A 17,908-nucleotide genomic window follows, 5' to 3' on the forward strand; every position below is an offset into this window, starting at 1 on the left:
TTAAAAGAGCTTTCTGAAATTCTATGCCCTCTCTGTTCTCTGTCCAGAAACCAACTTGTATAATAAAGCTTATTGACAAGGGTATTTCTTGCCAAACCTGAAACTATCAACCCAGGCTCCCCCTTTCCATACCATACAAAGTGGAAGGCCATATTTTGTTACTTATTTGAAGAGACATGTGTGAGTCTGCCTCTGCTCACCAGGTGTAACAGGGCCCTGGACGCATCTGCCTAATTTACTAAGTACAGTAGGCACCAGTGCTTGTCACAGGGGACACAAGCCAACAAGAAGAGGTGCAGTTCGGGCAAAGTACGATGGAGGGGTTTTGCTCATTCGAACTACAAGGCAACTCCATTAATCACATAGGAGCATGCTGTCTAGATAACTATCTTAAACTACACCCATGGGATTCTTTTAATTTGAGCTTCCCAGAGACAGATCAAAGGATTTGTTAAGAAGAATTAAACTAAAACTAAAGAGGGAATGCTAACAGTTTGTTAAACAGTTAAGAAACTACAGGGGCAGTATACAACTACAGTATAGAGAAAAGCACAACAAGGATTTTGTACTAAATAGCAAATCTTCGACAAAATGGTTGCCATAAAAGCCCTCTTTCTGGCACCGTGCAGTGGTAATGAAAAAGATTCTAGAATTATTGGAGGCACACATTGGCCCAAGGTACAAATTTCTCTTTTTCTTCAGAATCTTATTCCCGCCCCCATCCCCTACTCAAAATAAAAAGCAAATAATAACCACCCAATAGTTATGGCCTGTGTTGCTCCATGGAACATGCTTAGGGCTATGGATTGTGACTCCCCTGCTTTCTCATGTCCTCTTCTGTGGGAAGGATATGCGCTGAATAAAAACTTTCTGGCCAGGATGGTAATGGTACAAAGTCACCACCACAGAGATCAAGAAGTAGGTGCATTTTGCCCTTACTATTTCCCTCTTCCTGTTCTCCTCCCCCTCCCCTGCCCAGCCAAAGGTCAAACATCTCACTAATTGCTAATGATTAAATGTATTATGCTAACAGGTGGTAACACCAGTGACATTTCTGTAATTAGTTTGCAAGTCTGAAGTGATATTCAGTGATAGCCAAGGAGGCTACAGAAGTACATCAAGGGCTGCATTTGAAGGTTGAAGTCAGCCTAGTTTTCTAAAATTAGCTGAAGCAGCAGCCAAGAAATATCTGATAATAGGGGTTCCAAGTATGTGAACTCCTTTTGACTTTGGAAATGAGGGGTTAGGCGCCCATGCTCAGAGTTGCCCTAATAACCAACTCCATAGTATTTCACAAGTCCGTGCCAGTCTCTCAATGGATGTCCTTATGGTGAGCATCTGTTACGGTTTGGATCCAAAAATGTCCCCCAGAGAGTTCACGTATTAGGCAATGCTGCAATGTTCAGAGGGGGAAAGATTGGATCATGAGAGCTGTAACCTCATCAGTGGATTGATTCATTTGATGGATTTATAATTTGAATGAGCTACTAGGTAGTAACTGTAAGCAGGTAGGGCATGGCTAGAGGAAGTAGGTCACTGGGGGCATGAGCTCGGACTGTTATCTATCACTGTCACTGCCTCCTAACCTTGCTCTCTGCTTCCCAACTACCATGAACAGAGCCTCTTTCCTCCACCACACCCTTCCAACATGATGTTCCACCTCATCTCAGGCCCAGTCAGTCAAAAAATGAATTGAACCTTTGAAACCCTGAGCCCAAAATCAACTTCGCCTCCTCTAAGTTGTTCTTCTCGGGTACTCTGATTTGGTCACAGTCTCACACACACACACACACACACACACACACACACACACACACACACAAAAATGAATATAGAATTCTCTGAAGGAAAGAATACAAATGGCCCCCAACTTCTACCCCTGAGTCTCTGCCTTCCTAAAATTGGGCAGTGTCCCAGTCTGTAAGAAGCCTATTCAACAAAAATGCTATGAATCTTCTCAAATCAGTGTGTACACCACAAGAGATTTCACCCACATCTCCAACGTTCAACTATGTGCCCAACATCTCTTGACGACATCCTAACACTATCACACTAGGGATCAGTGTTTCAAAATATGAATGTGGCCATGGGGAGAGTATTCAGTCTACAGTGCTGGGCACTTAGGAAAATCTAATGACATTTATGTATGAGAACCACACATTTGAGTGCCTTCTATATATAAAATAAATAGATGCTGAATAAATCTTTGATCCTTTCTTCTTCTTAGGAAATGGGCCTGGATCTTTAATATTCTAGGATAGTTTATGTTGTTTGTCTTCCCCCAGCTTTGTTTCTTTATTCACCAAGGAGAATGATTATGTATGAGCTAAATTCTAAAAACAGTGTCCAATTTCACACATTTTACTCCCGTTTGTTCTTATTCCTTGACCCTGAGTTCCTTCCTCTCCCTCCCCTCCTTTTTTTCTTTTTACTTTATGGCTTTTAGTGTTAGACACTGTTCCTATTGCTGACTTGAATTAAGCTTGGCCTAAAGCTGCCTCTGCACAGATTTTATGTTTGGACCAAATGTTTCTCCATACATCATCAACTTTAAGGTGATAAATAAACAGACCATAACCTACTATTGTAACCTGTAGCCAAGTCTCAGCAAGTCACAGCAACCAAACTTCAGTCAACCACAGGCAGCCCGCTGTTTAGCCTATGCTAACCAGTAGCACCATCTCCACACCTTACCTCTACTTTCTATCACTTTCTTTTCTCCTGCCATCCATGCAAACTAGAAGTGTGATGAAGCAGATCATTCTGAACCCATTTTTTACCCAGACTGATGCCCAATTCTAATCCCAAATAAAGCTAACTTAGATCTGCAAAACTAAATTTGTTGTAATTCTCTCTTTTTAATGCTGTGCCGACCAGGGGTTCAAGCAGTACATGTAAATATGTGAAGTCACTGAGCTGAGACAGCAGCAAGAGGTCAGGACTACAGTCAACAGCAGCAGGCCACAGCTAAAGTTATTTGCATATGATTTTTAAAAAGAAAGAGAAAAGGCTATTCTGAACAAGTTAAGTCTGTTGCTGTATTAGAGCAGCTGGCAACCCATTTGTAAAGAGCATTTTAACCATTCCAATGTACAAATCTGGCTTTCAATCCAGAGTCTGGACCAGTCAATTTCCAAGCTTTTGAATTCTGATCATTAAAGCTCAGTTAGCACAAATCCCACCATATGTACCTGTAATTCACTTATAAATTAAATTCATTTACCCATACACTAACCAATTTTGAACATCCTAAAAACAAATACAAAGAAGTCAAATTGCTCAGGCATTCTGATGTACCACTTCAAGAGGAAAAGTCACATTCCCCCAACTGCAAGTGACATCCTCCTTGCCCAAGGTCACACTTTATCCAGGAGGGGCCTGCAATATGACACTGATCCCTTCTAGGAGCAAAAAGGGTTAGCATCCTCTTGGCAACTCAGGAGATTCTGAAAAGCTTTCCCACCCTCAGAGCTCCCTGTGAGCCAGTGGAGGTATCTGCTGTGACAGTGCCACAGCCCAACATCTCCTTCTCCTCCCCTAGTCCTTCTTCCTCCATCATTCACTCCAGTTTATACAGCTGTTGATTCTGAGAGAACTCCGAAATACATTCCTTGCTTATAAGTCTATCACTAGAATTAAATAGAAAAATTAGGAGTTCTGAGATTTTCTTCTTCCCCCACAGGCACTGTCTTATGTACTCCTTGGGTCACTCTCCTCACACTTTGGAGAGCAATGGTCTAAACCAGCCCAGCGCTGCCCAATAGAGTGTTAAAGAATGACATAAATGTCTAAATTGATAGCCACTAGCCACTCCTAACTGTTGGGCATGTGAATGTGATTGAGGAAGCAGACTTTTTAAATTACTTCATTTTAATTAAATTTAAATAGCCACATGTAACTTGCAACAACCTGCACAGGTAGAAGCTATTTATATCCCAGGTGGGCACAATGAAAGGGTCCAGTTTTGTTATTAATCATCTTTTTTTTTTTCATTTTGAGAAAGTAAATGTGCAGCAACGAATAAAATATCTATGCAGTGATTCATTTAATTTAATCACCACAAGTTGTGGGGGGGAAAACCCTCCCTCCTCATGTTGTATGAAATATTCAGTAGCATCCCCAGACTGCTCCTTTGAGCTGCAGACATTGGCTGTCTTTGTGAGTTAGTCAGGGCAGGTGCTCAAGGGGCAAAGACAAGGCCTGCCATCTGCTTTGGTTTGATCAGTTCAGTTCTGATATAAGTGAACATCCCCCCAATCAGAGAGCAAGTTTTTCTCCCCACAAATGCTGGGCTTCAATTTAACAGACATGACCAAGAATCTGCTGCTCCCACCCTGCAGCTGTGCTTCTGCTACACCCCAGCAATTTATTCATCAGCAACAGCCTAATAATTCAGGTGGTTCCTGGAGGCACATTTAGGAGGAGGGGGAGACCGCAGTACCTTTGGAATCCAAATCCAGTCATCTCATGATTATAAAACACTAAATGCAAGGTATACCCAGAAAAAAAAAAAACTAGTTCCACCATTTCTATAGGAACACTTCCTATCCCTATTCTCTACACCCTCTCTCACCTGTTTGAAATAATTTCCCAGGATGTGATTATCAAAAGCAAATGGGATATAGGTTTAGACCTAGGAAATGACAGATATCACTGTGCCCTGGGAGCTGGTAGAGTGGTTTGAGGTGTTAATGCATTATGTACTCCTCTGAAGAAAGGTTAAAGTTTGGACTTGAATCACATGTGAAAATGAGGTTGGTGACATGGTTGTTGCCCCTTGTGGACATTTATCCACAGTGTAGAAGCCTGGCCCAGCTGGTGGCCTCAGCTCATCAAAGCAGCAAGACAAGAGAACAAGGAGGGTATAAGCCCAGAGTGCTTTAGAAGTGGAAAACTGGTTCACTTTCTCTTAAAATGGCAATTAAGTTATGCATGAGTATAAATTCCTCTTCCAGGGAGCAAACTACAAACTTTGCCATTCTCTCTTTCCCAATGGCCTTGGCCTCTGTTTTGTCTGTGCCTCTGTGCGTGATGATCCCCTAATCTGTAATGCTGTCCCTGAGCAATTCCAGGAGGCTTGAGGAAGCTCATTTAGGGATGCAATTGTTAAGGCAATGCTTGCTGGATCCAGTCCCTTAACTGGAGGCTCAGTCCACCTTGGTGTGAATCAGCATCCTGTGCAAACCTTCACAATAACACTTCCTCTTGTGTCATCTCCTAGAGCTAGAATCATCTATTCCCTTTTCTGCACATAATTATGTATTCCTATGTATAGTTTTCATGTGGCTGTCCACAAACACTCCATTTGTCCCTTCAGGATTGGACCTTCGACACTCCCTGAAGTATTTAGGCTTTCTTCAGCTAATAGTATGTGAGCAAGAATGACAATTGTCACTTCTGAACAGAGAAACTTTAAAAATCAGTGTGCAATCACCGTGGTCCTTCCCCAGTCAAGAGATTCCATGAGGATCTCACACAATGGGGCCTCTAAAAGCTTGGGTCCCTGAACACTTGAGGAGTAGAGGTCCCCTGCTGAATTTACTGGAATAAAAATATGAACATGAAATAAGCTTTTGTTGTGTTAAGCCATTGAGAGTTGGGCAAGTTGTTTTCACTGCTCTGTGAGCTATTCTAGTTGACTATCACAAAATGTTAGCTCCTCAGTGAAGAGAATGTGAACTTCTTTAAAACCAGAGTTGCATAAATGTCTTGTGTATCTTCAGGATCTAACACATAGTACATAATTGTTGAATTAATGCATAAGTGTGCCTAGACATTTTTTCTTAAAAGCAACCTAATGATAATTCATTCAGATGTTGTCTTCAAAAAGTGGTGATATAAATAATCATAACATTGATCACTGCAAATACTTAAGATAGGAAATGACCATTGCAGAATCAATGGAAGCAACATCATTAAATGTTACATATTGTATAAGCCATGGTATACTATAATGTTTATGAAAACAGCCAGTCATTTGCTTAGAATGCTGACATGCATTGAATACAAATAAGAGCAAACCAAAAAAAAAAAAAAGTTTAATAATGTCCTGGATCACATCCATTATTTTTGTAATTGCATCTCTATCTAACTGACACTAGGGGGAATTAGCTTCAGATTCACAAACCAAGGAGAAAGATCAGTAATTAGGGGAAGAACTAATTCCCCATAGGTTTTAAATTTGGAACCTACTCAATTACTTTCCCCTTGAAAAACTATATCCATTATTTGAAAGCAGTTTTCAAGCTTCTGAGTCATCCTATTTATAATACTTTATCTTCAATTACTTTTCTCATTGTATCTTTCATGGAATACATTTCCAATTTCCTGCTTAATGCCTTGTCTACACCCATGGGTATCCAAAGCTAGTTATTTTAGTTTGGGAACATATGTAAAGTAATAATGCAATATTAAATCCCCCAAATATTCAAGGTACAAATATTTGTTCCTCATTACTCCCTGCATTACCCATTAATTTGGAAATAGATCCTTTGCTGAATGGATAGAAAAAGAATCTGTCATAAATTTAGAAAGGGATGTCCTTTTCCAGAATATCTCCATGAACAGAAGTCATTAATGATGTTAGCCTTTAGTACAGTTTCAATTTACATGTCATCAAGGAAGATGAATCACTGTGAATTGTAATTAAAAGGTCATTATTCAAGCCAGTGTGAAGGTAAGCTAATTGCTGTAATAGACCTACTACACATGTGACTTTCAAAACAATAGAAATTTACTTCTTGCTCACGTGCTTGACCAGTGCTTAGGCATGTTCAGAATGTGGTGAGCTCTCCTCCATTTGATCATTCCAGGATTCCTTTCATGGTCTCATTGGCCTTTGTCCTGATCCACATCTAGCCAGTTGGGAGGAAAAGGAGGCAGAAGATTTTATGGGAATGGCCTGAAGATAATGCACATTCCTTCCACTCACATAGTTGTTGATTTGCTCTGATGGTCATATCTGATGCAAGAGAGGCTGTCTGGGAAAAAGGAAGCAGTGGGAGGGGATGTTCAGCAATCTCTGCCACAACACTGCTTTAGGTTTGTGTGTAAAAATAATAACATTTTAGAAAAGAGATGAAAAAGATGTGAAAGAATTGGACTTGGTTGTTCACGTAATTGGTATATTCTACTAACAACATCAGTCCTACACGATGATATCAGGTCTGACCTAGTTGATCAAAATCATCACGAGGAGGTGGAGAACACAATTCAATTCTTATGGACAGTTTGATGTTAGTGGCTATTCACGTGTGGTCTGCAGATATCTAGAGACCATCTCAGGGAGGCTAAGAGGTCAAAAACACGTTTATAGTAATTCTGTTATTTTCCTTGTTCATTATGTTGACATTTATACTGTTGATGCAAGATCAATGGTGACAAAACTTGTTAACATTTTAATACAAATCAAGGCATAGGATCACACTTCAAAAAGGGGAGGTGAGGGAAGGTAGAGAGGGTTTGCTTATGTAAGAATCCTTGATGAAGCAATAAAAATTATTTTTATTAAACATTGACTGTGTATTATGTATCTTTTTAATGTTCTATGTAACAAAATGAGAAATATAAAGTACTTTTGCTGCATGTCCAATGTGACAGTTGTCTCATAGAGCACATGTTCAATGATTTGAATTGCAGTCCGCACTAGAAACTTTTGCCATGAAATAACATTTTTAACTTGAAAGGATGGCTTATAAGTCATACCACAGTTCTGACTGGAGTACCAGCAGATATCTTACCAAAAATGAGCTAAGTGAGCCTATCACTCCCAGTAAAACAAATGACAGTATTTATTGCCTGTGGTAAAATATGAGTTTTTAAGGTGAAAATCCACATTTTTGAAAATTTGGATATTCTACCACTAGCTTTATAATTTCCCAATATTTAAAGAATTATGCTAAAAATCAGTGATAAAATAATGACTTTTTGGTTTTGTACCATTAACTATATCAATATCTGAAAGATCCACATAATTCAGTAGAACAGTATTTTCCAAACAAACAATGCAAAATACTTAAAATCATGCTTAGGAAAAATATCCATTCAAAATGAAAGAGATACATTAATGAATTTTAATGTAACAGAATGAGAAAAGTTCACTAATATGATTTCAGGTTCCATAAACAAGTAGCTTTAAAGAAACTCATTTCTCAAGTTCTAGTATAATTTCCAAAAATAATGCCCACAATCATCTGAAATCATTAAAATATTTCTCCCTACCTATATATCTACATGATGCCTACATTGACTGCCTACTTCATATATTTTAACAAGAACAATATGGAACATCAGATTAAACACAAAAGCAGACGTGAAAATCCAGTTATCTTCTATTAAAATACATCCTTTTTCAAGTTAAAAATGTTGTTTCATGGCAAAAGTTTCTAGTGTAGTTTCCAATTCAAGTGATTGCACATGTGATCCATGAGACAACTGTCATACTTGGACATGCGTCAAAAGTACTTTATATTTCTCATTTAGTTATATAGAACATTAAAAAAATATTTAATCCACAATCAATATTTAATACAAATAATTTTTATTGCTTCATTATGCAATCACTTACTTTTATTTTGAGAAAATAGTTATATTTTATAAGTATTTATGCTTTAGCATAAAATAAACGTATTATTTGAAATGAACTTAATTTTCCTAATTTTTCATTTGAATTTTTAATATGGTTATTATCAAAAACACAAGTCCTTAGGGATTCTAGTTTGACACTCTAAATTTATTTATTAAAAAAAAACTTTGATATAAAGGTTTATTAATTCAATCAATATTTTAAGCACAAATAAAGTAGTGATTGCCATTAAATGACTTGCCCAAGTATCAATTTTTATAGACAGTTGTACCAACACAGAAATTATATAAATACCTGAGACCTATCGCCTCAGAACCGAGAATGCTATCTAGGGTTAGGCACAGAATATTAGACAAATCTAAAAACACTTTTCTGATATGGCTCAGTAGTTCATGAGTCAGAACTCATGATCCCATCCATAGAATGGAGGCACCTACCTTACAGAGCTGACGTAAGGATTAAATGTAGTATTTGTGAAACTGTGAAGTGAGATAGAAATTAAATCATGTTACTATCATCCTTCTTTTAAAAAAAAAAAATCAGCCAGTGGATAATGATAGAGTCAGAGGGACATATGCACCACAGTGCTTTCTGTTCCTGCTAACACATCCCAAACCTCTACATTCTGAAACATATCCCAGGCTTTCAGGTCAGAGATTGTGGACCATTTACCTTAGTTCAAATCAAGATTGGCCTAAGAACAGACCAGAACACCTTTCTTCAACTTGACCATTGAACCATGGACTAACATACTCAGTCACAAACCTCCTCAGGTAAGGGGGAGTGTAGACAAACATGGTTCTTCCTGTCTCGGATCTGAGATTCTGGCAGGAAAAATTGGCAATGAGCAAAGAAATAGCATAAAGCAGAATTAATTGTACAAATATGGGCAAGTCTGATGTGATGGAAGTACATTTTAAAAGCACCCAACCAGTTTTGTGGAAAGACTAAGTCGTTGTAGAAGACTGTCCTGGAATAAAAAGTATTTCAGAACCAAGATCTGAAGAATTTGAATGTATCAGCCAGTAGTTTAGTCAGAGGACACAGCTAGTTATCTTCTCTCCCTTCAATTAGGACCTAAAGTTCTCCCATCATCCTCCATTTAATGCTGACTTTCCTCAGGGCTTGAGCCTATGTCTTCTTTTTTTTTTTTAATTTTTTATTTTTTTTATTGGTTGTTCACAACATTACAAAGCTCTTGACATATCATATTTCATACATTAGATTGAAGTGGGTTATGAACTCCCAATTTTACCCCAAATGCAGATTGCAGAATCACGTCGGTTACACATCCACAATTTTACATAATGCCCAATTAGTAATTGTTGTATTCTGCTACCTTTCCTATCCCCTACTATCCCCTCTCCCCTCCCCTCCCCTCCCTTCTTCTCTCTCTACCCCATCTACTGTAATTCATTACTCTCCTTGTTTATTTTCCCATTCCCCTCACAACCTCTTATATGTAATTTTGTATAGCAATGAGGGTCTCCCTTCATTTCCATTCAATTTCCCTTTTCTCTCCCTTTCCCTCCCATCTCATGACTCTGTTAAATGTTAGTCTTTTCTTCCTGCTCTTCCTCCTTGCTCTGTTCATAGTTGCTCTCATTATATCAAAGAAGACATTTGGTATTTGTTTTTTTAGGGATTGACTAGCTTCACTAAGCATAATCTGCTCTAGTACCATCCATTTCCCTGCAAATTCTATGATTTTGTCATTTTTATTGCTGCATAGTACTCCATTGTGTATAGATGCCACATTTTTTTATCCATTCATCTATTGAAGGGCATCTGGGTTGGTTCCACAGTCTAGCTATTGTGAATTGTGCTGCTATGAACATCGATATGGCAGCATCTCTGTAGCATGGGGTCGGGCTCCAAATTCCTTAATAGGACACCCATAGCACAAGAGTTAATAACAAGAATCAACAAATGGCACTTACTTAAACTAAAAAGTTTTTTCTCAGCAAGAGAAACAATAAGAGAGGTAAATAGGGAGCCTACATCCTGGGAACAAATTTTTACTCCTCACACTTCAGATAGAGCCCTAATATCCAGAGTATACAAAGAACTCAAAAAATTAGACAATAAGATAACAAATAACCCAATCAACAAATGGGCCAGGGATCTGAACAGACACTTCTCAGAGGAGGACATACAATCAATCAACAAGTACATGAAAAAATGCTCACCATCTCTAGCAGTCAGAGAAATGCAAATCAAAACCACCCTAAGATACCATCTCACTCCAGTAAGATTGGCAGCCACTATGAAGTCAAACAACAACAAGTGCTGGCGAGGATGTGGAGAAAAGGGTACTCTTGTACATTGCTGGTGGGACTGCAAATTGGTGCGGCCAATTTGGAAAGCAGTTTGGAGATTCCTGGGAAAGCTGGGAATGGAACCACCACTTGACCCTGCTATTGCCCTTCTCGGACTATGTCTTCTTTTCTTCATACTCCATGCTCTCTCAAAGCAATTGCATCAAAGTCCCTGACCTGATTATGACTTTTGGAAGTTGTCTCAAAAACTTGTGCCCCCAGCCTCAACTTCCCCTCTGCTCTCCAAAACGGTGGGTCTCATTGCACTTTTGACTTCTCCCCTTGCACAGCTCAGAAGCTCCTCAGACTCTGTCCAACACCAATCTCTTCATCCAATCTGTCTTCCTTCTGCAGTGTCCTCTTCAGTGACGGTCTCCACCAGCCAGTTACCTAGTTAGAAACCTCAGAATTTTCTCTGACAAGGCCTTCTTTCTCCCAACTCCAATCTAAACCACCAGCATGCCCTATAACAACTCCACCTTCCAAATCTCTCTCAAATCAACCTACCACTTTCTATATCTTCCACAATCACCCTAATTCAAATCAGACCATCAGTTGACTGGATTATTGCAAAAGTTCTGTCCCTCACCTGCAGAATACTTTCCTTTGGGGTCTTCTTTTGCCGATTCCAGCTGCAGACAAAGTAATCTTCAAAATATTTAATCCTGCTTCCCTTGCTTAAAATGAGCTAGTGACTCTCCACTTCCTTAAACACAGAGACAAACCTTCCTTATCATAGCCAACAAGGTTCTGGGGCATGATCTGACTCAACCCTGCCTATCCACTCTGGCCACTTCCTTTCAGTTTATCATTAGTATCAGGTCCCCTCATTAAACAGGGCTTTGCAAATCTTGTTCTGTATGTATGTTGCTAATACCTTTCCTTCCTCTTCTTCATCTAGTTAATGCCTATTCATCCTTATCACTTGGGCAGGTGTTATGGTTTAGATATGAGGTATCCCCCAAAGCTTTTGTGTTACTGCAGGTGAAATAATTAGACTGAGAGCTGTAACCTCATCAGTCCATTCTAGTTTGAATGGACTAGATGGGTGGTCATCGTAGGCAAGTGGGGCACAACAGCTGGAGGAGCTGGGTCACCGGGGGCATGCCCTGGAAGGGTCCATCATCCCTACTACCCCTTTCCCTCTGCTTTCTGGCCTCCATAAATGAAGTAGCACTCCTCTACCATGCCCTTCTGCCATGATGTTCAGCCTCACCGTGGACTCAAGATAATGAAGTGGGCTGACCACAGACCAAACCTCTGAAATCATGAGTTAAAATAATTGTTTCTTCCTCTATAGTCCTTGTCAGGTATTTGGGTCACAGCGATGAGAAGTTGACTAATACAGCTGCTAGCTACATCTGGGCATCTGACAGCCTGTGGCTACTTTCTTTTCTTGGCTGAAAGTTGGGGAAATTGAGGCCACCTAGCACAGAGTGACCCTGGGCTCCAGACCTACTACACCCACAAGGCTATACTGACCTAAAAAAAAATGGATTTCTGGAAGGTTTGAGATGCTCAGAATGCATTGATTTGGGGTGGTGGATAATGAACTACTATTTCCATTGCTGCTGATGTTGTTTTTCATAGGCCAGTTGATTATCATAGATGCACCTGTTATTTTTCCCACTATGGAAGAGTTCAATCACTCATACTGTGCCTGCTGTGTGATAGCAGCCACAGCTTCCTAATGATTAGTGGACAAGTCAAGGATGGCAGTTACAGTGAACTCTGTTCTGGATCAAACAGTACTCACATTTGGCTCTTCATAGGTTTCGTGTTCTCCTTTCGATCTCTGATGGCATCTATGTGGATTCTTTTTGGAGGTTATGTTGCTAAAGAAAGATCAATGGTACATCCTGGAATTGCTGTGTTTTTCCAGAATCCTTTTATCTTTTTTGGAGGACTGGTTCTTAAGTTGGGTCACACAGAAGACTTATGGCAGTGAAGGCACCAGATTCCCTGCAGCACACAGCCCTGCATGGATTTTTTACTGTCCGGTCCCAGTATTTTGTAATGCCATTACCTAAACTTATTTCTGAGTGTAGTCTCAGTTTCAAATTGTATAATGCTAAGATCATGAAAACATCCTATGTAAAGAGCAATATCAACAAAATCTACTGCAAGGACTAACTAATATAATGCTAAAGAAAACTGTTTCACATGAATATCTTCTGTCAGGTTTTATCATAGTCTGATTTATCATAGTAAAAGTCAAAGTAAATTACAAAAGAAATTACGGATTTATGAATATGAGAGTTTGTTTGATTTGAGGTCCAAAACTGCAATGAAATTGCTCTGAAGACTTAATGTGGTTATTTAACTTTATAGCCTTTTCAAATCTTTAAAAAATATATAAACATTTTCTTGCTTTTAAAAACTAGAAAAAGAAAGAAAAAGGTGACTAATACACCAGGGATAATTTTTTTACATAGTTTACAAGGTCATGCACTCTTGTAGCACCTTATTTCTCCTTATCCTTGTTATGCTATCATTTATTTGGTTATTTAATGGTTATTTTATTAATGGCCATCTTTCCCCATAAAAATCAGGATTGTTTTGGCGAGGGGGTGGGGGTGTTCTTTATATCGCCCTGATTTTTAACACAGAACCTGGCTCAATGGATACATTTTTTAAAAATTAATTAACACAACAGGGTCAAAAGCTCAACAAAGAAAGGATGCATTGCATGTATGAAAGATTGGAAGGAGTCCAGCTGAGCTAGAAAGCATACGAAGGTGGAAGGAGAGGGGTAAGAGTGACTGCTGGAGAGGCTGGTGTATCAGGTCAAACAGCCACAGGAAGAGTGAGATGCAAAAGCCTTGACTGGTTTTGACATTGGAGTGACCTGATCAGATCCTCCTCACTTTGGCTTGTGTTTAGAGACTACTTGGGTAAAGAAAACTCTAGGGGCAAGAAAAGATTTCAGCTATTCAGGAATCTGGGAAATGGGGACACACTGGGACATAGAGACTGGCTATAGTAGCTACAGAAATGGAGAAAAAAACTCTTCTTAGATATGAAGAGCAGAAAATAAGAAGGACCCATCCAAAGACTATGACTTCTTCCAATCATCTCTCCATTTCAAAGCCTTGGATTATCTCTCTTCTGGCTCCAGAGACTTAAATTCACTGAAAGCAGACAAGCTATGTTTTATAATCCTGTTTTTCCCCTTGACCATGTGGATCTCTGTAGCTCAGTGGAGAACCCAAAGGCGTGTTCCAGTAGATCTGCTAGCTCTTTGCCATGTGCTAACCTTATGTCATCTGCCCCAATCATTGCATTAATCATAGCTTATAAGAGTCCTTTTTAACTTTTTAATTGCTTACAGCATTCTTCAAATGTCTGAACTCAGTCTTGACAGTATTCTTAAGGGTTCATGCCATTACATTCGTACATGTTATTGTGAACATCAACCCTATTTAATTTCCCCCAATTAAGTTCCACTTTTCATCTGTTCACAAGTTTTTTTTTCTTTTAGCAGAGCTCATCAGAGAGTACCTTTCATGCAGCCTTCAACCATTGATTTAGCATCTGTTTTGTGCTAGACATTTTCTAGGTACTGCAAAGAAAATGACAAATAATACATGGCTCCTAACCTCAATCAGTCACAGTTTAGTGGGAAAGATGGAAATGTCAGGAAGCATATTTAAATGATGCCCAACAAATACACTAAAAGATATAAAAACACACGTTTTCAAAGCCCCAAGTCTTCTCCCAAAGGATATGGGAAATGCTTCATGTAAGAGAGAACTTTTGTTCTAAATCTTAAAGGATCAGTAATTTGACATGCGAAGAAAGCCTTGAAGGTGAGAGAGAACAGTTGCAGGTGCTCCATGCAATATTACAGTATGTAATGTGGTCAGGTTTGTTTTTAGGAAAACAACCCAGCATTTATGTTGATTTGCTTAGTTCTCTCACAGTTATATGGATAATTTCTTTTAGAACATCTCTCTTTCCTTTTAGAAAACAATCAGTAGGAACAACAGAATATGATGTGTCCCCACACTTAATTCACCAGACTAACCCAAATAACTCCATTGGGATTTCACAAATGTGTCCTCACTGAATTGGCCCATTCAGTAGGCACTCAGTTGAGTCAGTAAATCTGGCATTAGATCTTCAATAAGAAAAGCCTTCATTTCTGAAAAAGACTCCTCTTTGCTCAGCAATTCCTAAAATCACTTTAGGAGAAAACTACAGCAACTCAAAAGGACAAAAAAATATAATGAGGGAGGTAAATATTGATTAGGACAATAGTAACTTCATTCTAGCCAGAACGTACCTGGTTTATCCTAAGCTAATATCAGTTAGACACAGTCCTGGTGCCAGGGTCTGGTTGTAAAATTCTACATACCACTTTCATAGTTTTGTCTGTTTATAGTTAAATGGAAAACCATGCAGAAAAAACTGACTAGACTCACTCTGGGACAATCATGGCAGTTGTGACTCAAGATAGTGATAGCCATGTCAAGCTGACTCTATACAACCCCTAATCTAAAAAGCAATGTGACTCCTGCCTTAGTATAAATCTTCCCAATTAACTTAATTTAGTTGCCACATTTTGTTCTCAAAGTAGTGTTGAGCTTCTAGAGTCCCCATATCTATATATTTGTCAGCATATTTTTTTTATATCCCAACATCCCTGCTTTGCAGAAAAACCCTACACACAACAACGGTTGCTCTCTTTTCCTCCACTAGGTGAACTCTGAATTCTCCTATCTCTAAGAAACACATACCTGTCTCCCATTATATCAGAAATCAAGGATTTCTTAAAGAGCATAGTGCAAAATTGCTCCTTAATGAGACCAATAGCTCATTAGCTACCATCTCCAGGGAAACCTACAAATATGCATCTACCTGATAATCATTCTCATTAACTACAATAAGGAAAACAAGAACTGACAAAGGAGAAGGGTCAAGAGTAGTTCTCTGCCTGTGCCATGAAAAATAGGGCTTTTAAAAGCTTCAAATGGTCTCTTTCCCCAGATTACAGCTGGCAATACCAAGAGCACCCCAGATCTTACAGAAAATCACCTAGCCTGTTTCCACCCAGGTCCTGGGAATAGCATGCTGCCTGTCAACTTGCATCTGCCCACGGAACACAGCAGCTGGGTGTCTGCAGCTAGACTGCCTGACAGCACCCTCTCTAGAGGCCCTGTATTATTACAGTCTGCCCTTCTGCTGGCGTGGAATTAACTTGTTCTGACTGTGTGACAGTTCTGACGACTACACAGTTTGCGGCAAGGAGCTGGGTCACACGCTGCTACATGCATGGGCTGTCACTAACTGCACCACTAAAACCAGACAAAACCTTGTCAGGGGAGATCAATTCCTCTGGAGACAGAGGTAAGTGACTCAACTCATGGCCTGCTTGTGAGGGTTTTGTTCAGTTCAAGGACAGTATCAGCTGACAAGAGGACTTGATATTGCAGGGAGACACAATCAACACCAGTAAGGGGAAGAAGGCAGAGAGGCAGAAAGAGAAAAACACAAATTCAGGAGTGCTGAAAGAGACAGGCTGTTAGGAGGTGGCAAAAGAACACGATGTCCTCACTTTTGAAAATCGATGATATGCACTTCCAAATCATACCTATTTCACAGTCATAAAAGCTCCACCAAGAAACTAAAGTAATCGACCTTGGTTTTATGTAGTATAGTATCTGCTCTATGCTTGACACTGTGCTGGGTAACATAAAGGCTGCAAAAATATAACACATGATCCCCACCTTCAGCAACTTTACAATTTAGCTGTTAAGACTCACTTTCATACAAATGTAGAATGTGGCAAAATTAACTCTCTATCCTCAGGCCCACCCTGCCAGGGGTTATCAGAAGACCAGATCAAGCTCCAGAGAAAGAGGAGAACTCACTCAGAAGAGGTATAGCAGGGAGACATCACATGAGGTTACTCCAGAGTCCCTTTAGAAAATGACCTTGGTTGTCCTTGGATTCCTACAGGAAATCAAATTTTTTTGTTCTTCTCTTTGCAGCTGTGCCTGGGGAAAGGCCCTCCAGGTCCCAGGCCAAGGTTACCTTGCATACTCTTTACACTATCGCATTTAATTTATTTAACTTTCTCTTTCTCTGGAAGAAGTCAGTCTCGGAGATTCTAACAATTTTGTTAATCCCCAGGTATCTTCTTCTGTTCCCTCTATACACTATGCACCCAAACGTATGCATGATAAGTGACAGAAATAACCTGAATATCCATGCCATGGTCCATGCTAAGGAGATAGACTTTGAGATGCAAATATTGGCTCTGAAACACATTAGCTGAATTTGGTCCACTTATTTAATCTTTCTGAATTTCCTTTTTTTAACAGCAAGAATGAATATTAAAAAGAAAAAAAAAAGAAATTATATGAAAGTATCTGGCCTGGTGTCTGGTATTTGAGGATGATTAATAAATTTGGTTTCTTTTTGTTCATTTTAATTCTCTATTAGCAACATGGAACACCTAATTAAGCGTAAATTTGTAGGTACAATCCATAAGTCCTTAATTAGTAGTCAACTCTCATTCACAGATTCCATATTTGCAAAGTCACCCAGTCACTACAATTTATTTGGAGCCCCAAAATCAATATTTCCAGTATTTCACAATAATTTGCAGATACACAGAGTAACAACAACAACAACAAAAAAAAAATTGAATCACCCAAAGAACACATAGCTAAGGCTGAATGAGGCAAGGCTCCATCTTCCTATTTCAGCTCTCAACCAGTAAATGTCCTTTTCACAGTGGGTTTAATGCCATGTTTTTACATTTGGGGGTTTTTTTTTCTTGGTTTTGCTGTTGTAAATGGCCTCTAGGAGTAGTGCTGAAGTGCATCTAGTGTTCTCAGCACAGGAAGTCTGCAATATCTCTTATGGAGAGAGCACATGTTAGAAAAGCATCGTTCAAGCACAAGTTATAGTTCTGTTAGCTGTGAGTTTCCTGTTAATGAATCATCATTGTATATTATAATGTCTTTAAATGAAAACTCACATAAAACAGGGTTAGCAA

General features: G+C 39.2%; 1 pseudogene; it reads left to right on the plus strand.

The window, feature by feature from the left end:
- Window positions 1-591: 591 nt before the first annotated feature.
- On the plus strand, window positions 592-12,850 carry LOC101976197 (transmembrane protein 50A pseudogene; annotated as a pseudogene).
- The last annotated feature ends 5,058 nt before the right edge of the window (window positions 12,851-17,908 follow it).

Source organism: Ictidomys tridecemlineatus, chromosome 4, assembly GCF_052094955.1.
Source record: "Ictidomys tridecemlineatus isolate mIctTri1 chromosome 4, mIctTri1.hap1, whole genome shotgun sequence".
NCBI lineage: Eukaryota > Metazoa > Chordata > Mammalia > Rodentia > Sciuridae > Ictidomys > Ictidomys tridecemlineatus.